The sequence below is a fragment of the Topomyia yanbarensis genome, chromosome 1, assembly GCF_030247195.1.
Source record: "Topomyia yanbarensis strain Yona2022 chromosome 1, ASM3024719v1, whole genome shotgun sequence".
Taxonomy (NCBI): Eukaryota; Metazoa; Arthropoda; class Insecta; order Diptera; family Culicidae; genus Topomyia; species Topomyia yanbarensis.
The window spans coordinates 20344874-20349414 of record NC_080670.1 but is presented as its reverse complement, the minus strand read 5'-3'; the positions used below and the strand labels follow the sequence as shown (position 1 = coordinate 20349414).

The 4541-nt window shown below is 40.8% G+C and overlaps 1 non-coding gene across 1 annotated transcript; it reads right to left on the bottom strand.

Moving 5' to 3' along the window:
• Window positions 1–271: 271 nt before the first annotated feature.
• Trnaa-cgc (transfer RNA alanine (anticodon CGC)) lies at window positions 272–343 on the bottom strand. The gene has a single exon. It is a non-coding gene; the product is annotated as a tRNA-Ala (tRNA).
• Between the last annotated feature and the right edge of the window lie 4198 nt (window positions 344–4541).

The window sequence follows — 4541 nt, the reverse complement described above, 5'->3', positions numbered from 1 at the left end:
CGAACAACGTGGTTACCTATTTATTTTGATTCTCATGGTACCCTTGCCTTTTTACTTATAAAATGCATATAAGCATTCCTCATAACGGTGTACGTATAGGCAATTGTATGACTGCAGTGCATACTTTTACGACGAGCAAAACTATCAAAACGATTCCGATCATCCTTGATGCACCAAATACTCCTCTATGAATAAGTCAAATCAAAAGACAGCAAGCAATTTCTTAATTAATAAAAAAATAAACTATATGCCAAAAAATAATCAACATCAGTGGAGATGCCGGGGATTGAACCCGGGACTTCTCACATGCGAAGCGAGCGCTCTACCACTGAGCTACATCCCCGATGAAGAGATCGTCGGTTACATGTGAACTGAATCGGATTGCCCCTACCGAACAATATACGTGAGCAAATGAACGAACGAACGAGCAAGTACAAAGAATAAAATCAGCTGTACGTCACTTCCCACCCGACCGTAACCCCGCTAGCAAATGGCTTACTCGATGCTTGCCTAATCAGCTGATACCCACAAACGTGAGTGGCTCTCGTTCAACGAAGGCAAAGTCGAAGCGATGCGCATGCGCAGTGCTACGGAGGCGAGGCTAAAAATAGATTTAAATGGCCACCGCTGGCCGGCTGGCTGTACAGCGGCATTGGTGGAGGGTGTGTGAGAGGCAGTGAGAAACAGTCACGAATGACGTGTGCGATGGAATCTCGCTCTCGTTGTGGGGCGGGTAAGGTGTTCCTCGGTAATGGAGCCGGTGCGGAAAAAGAGGAAGCATAAAAGCGAATGCGAAATAGCAAGCAGCCGCCCCGCTACCTGAGGGTGAATCAATCACCGCTCGGTAGGCGGTTCGCTGATTATGTTGATGGAGTTGTTTTTTTTTTGCTGCTGTCTTTTTGTGTTACGGCGTTTTCGTTTTTTCAGTGGTACTACACCGGTGCGGTGCGAGTAATAGATAGACCTATCACAGTCAAGTTTGAGCGATTAGATGGTTTGCACCGGTAAAGACTGAAACGAAATCGCGATTAGTAATTAATTTTAACATGAAGGTCACAACTAAGCTATCCTTCATTCTTTTCTAGAGCTATTATAATTGAAGTTTTAACCATTTTTAACACGTAAGCGTAGCGTTTACCCAGAAATTGCCGATTCACATGCAAAACTGTACGCCGATGTTTCAAAATCGAAACCAAAAAAAAATAACATTAAAGACCCAACCCATCAAGTTGCCCGCTAAAGTGTTATTGCATTGCAGTATCAATTGCCGAACTTAATGGCTCTGGCAGTAAAACTCGATTGGCGTGCCCATTTCGAGCGGGGCCGGAGTATTGAAATGTTGGAAATTCGCATGACGCTGCAAAAGCCGCCACATCTGTGCCATGCCATCTCCTGCTGGACTGGAGTGCTTCGACGGAGAAGAAAAAAAAACGGAAGAGGGATTAAAATCTACGTCTGATCGATTGCCGTTACTTATTTCGCTGATGGTTGGCTCAGCTGGAAGATGTATTTTTTGTTATTGCACATCCGTTGTTGGTCTCCCTATCGGGATGATTATGGTGAGAATCGTGCCTCTGCTTTTGGCGTCGTTTTCGACGATTGATTGACTGATAATATAGATTATAATATATTCTTTAGAAAACCGCTTTTTATCGGAACTTGCAAAAATGAAAACTAGTAGGAACGAATATCTTTCTTGGCAAAATCTAGTAGATTGCCTGAGGCGGACATATACGGATAAAGTACGATTCACAGAATATATACATAAACTTTCGTCAACGTCACGTCACCGGACATTTCTCGTGGCGGAATTCACACGTTTCGTACATCAACACATTCAATGTCATTGATGATGTGTGAAACTTCAAAGTCCATTTTGTAGATAACGGATCGATTTGATACCCCGAGATTCTTTACGTATTTTTTAATGTAGAATACATTTAAGCTTTCAATATAGGGGTTCCGGTTAAAAATATCGGCTGTGGCCAGGGGCGGATCCAGAAAAAAATTTCGGGAGGGGTCCGAAATTTCGATTTTAAAATGAAGATTGTGCAATTCGCAATACATAATAATCCTATGTAATGAATTTCAGTTTTGTTGGTCAAATTTGGTTTGGAATAATTTTGAGTTTGAAACTAATATAAAATTGAAACTCATTTAAAATTTCTCAACAAGTAAAATAATTTCGGAGGGGATCCGGACCCCCAGGACCCTCCCCCTGGATCCGCCACTGGCTGTGGCAGACGGTCAGATTTTGAACGTTAATAACATACAATAAACTTAACAGAATGATTTATTGTTTGAGCCATTTTGTCGGAAATATGCCCAACAATGTTGTATTAAAATATGGAATATGTAAAACATGCATTAATAACGATAAAATTGTGTTTAGAAAAATCTTTCAAAAACTAGTCGACAATGGCGAAAATTTGTAGCGCATCTCAGTCAGGGCCGTCAGTATGGTGCACCAACCAAACACTTAAATGATGTAAAGTTTTAAATATAGGTCCGCTACAGATTCGTTTCTATTATCATTCGTATTTGGCTGCTTGGTACGAATAATGGGCTCTACAATACCGAGGAAATATTTGTGAGCGGTACATGGTTGGTGGAGGTGTCAGCTTGGGTCGTTACGTGCTACTGGCAGAGGCTATCGTTTTCTTTTCCGATGGGTGGAATACAGACGAAAAAACCGATTTTGAAACATCCGACCAAAGGTCGTTCCTGATTGATTTCCGCTAATTTCATGCACCGAACCGCTAATCTTCAGGAAGTATTGATTGGAATGGTCGGTTTCTATTAGTTAACCTAGTTGTACAATTAGTTTGTGCTAGTAACTAAGGCCAATTGGAACAAAAATCTTCCCCCCAGAGAACGTCTTCTTTGGAAAACTAATTAGCCCTTATCAGCGCTATCAAACATTAAACCAAGAATCAAATTTGAACATCGTTTCCTTCACCAACTATTATTTTCATCTCCGACGGGACGAAATTAGCATACACACACGGAAAAGCCCGATTGAAACCATCTGACTGAATCCTTTCTTTATTGGTTCCCGCTACATACATGCACCGAGCTGCAAATCTAACAGTTTTGGTTCGAAGCTCCTCCTCTTCCTCGATGCAAGTGAACTTATTTCATTCGATGGCCTACCCATTTGTGTTCGTGCGCAAGCTGAACCGAACACAAACACACTGTTTGTGAGGGGTATAGTGTGCGAACGTTGATTTTCTTTCCAGCCCTTTGGCTTGGAACGTAAACTGAACCGAGTACAAAACCAGGGGTCGTGTGCGAGTGCGGCATCATTTATTCGCATCATTCATGAAAAATTGAAATTATTTTCACTACGGGTCATGGCACGAATAATTCTTCGTTACTGCTGATGATGCTGGCTGCTAATACGACAGTCAAATGTCAATGGTGAGAAACCGATTCACAGAAATGCGCATCACTATCACACTCTCATTCGATTATTTGCCATGCGCCTTTTCATTCCCTTTTGCTACTAATGCACCCAAAACGTATTCAGTAAGATTCGCTTACATTAAGGTTCAAGTTACCTTTTTTAAGCATGTGTTAGAATTGAACGCTTGGTAGTGAGCGTAGGAAAATTTGTGTTCAGCTTTGCCACTGGATTATCCATATAAACCTTTTTAAAACTCTAAACGAAGAATATCAGTCGATTTATTTAGATCATCACGATTCAATTCATGCAAAATACCTGCTGGAAAAACCATCGGCTTAGCTGGATGGTGCTTTTGAAAAAGTGGCTGTGGGTTTTTCATTGCGCAGTTGTGTTGCGTACCCCAGCTCGGTGTGGTAGTGTGACAAAAAATCACAGCCACTTTTTCAAAAGCACCATCCAAGCTAAGCCGATGGTTTTTTCAGCAGGTATTTTGCATGAATTGAATCCTGATGATCTAAATAAATCGACTGATATTCTTCTTTTAGAGTTTTGAAAAGGTTTAAATGGATAATCTGGTGGCAAAGCCGAACACAATTTTTTTTACGCATACTACCAAGCCTTGAGGTAACTTGAACCTTAATGCAATAAATACGAGCGAAAATTGCAAGCGTTCTGGTAATGTGTGAAAATTGCAAGAATGTTCCTTGCATGCAATGCAAGAAACAGACAAAAACGAATTTTGCCTATGTATTAGCGGTGTATGTGTATTGGTGACCAATATACGTTAGAAATAAGACTGTTGGCTTGAAAAATGAACCCCTAAACAAACAGATCAGTAAGCAATACTTTATCCACTCAACCGTACTACCAGATAGTAATAAGTGGATAAAAGTCTTATATAAACACTTGGATGATTTCACGATTAATGAAAAAATAAAACGATCTCAGATTTGAACTCAGGCCCTTGCGCATCGTAGCACTAACTATAAGCACTGATCTATCCTTATACATAACAACCGGACGTTAAAACTCGTACAGTCGTCACATCCCCAATTTGATGCCGTCTCGTGTGTAATGAATAAGCCACAAAACTGCGTTTGATGATGTTGGTGAGGAATGAATCAAAAGTAAACGC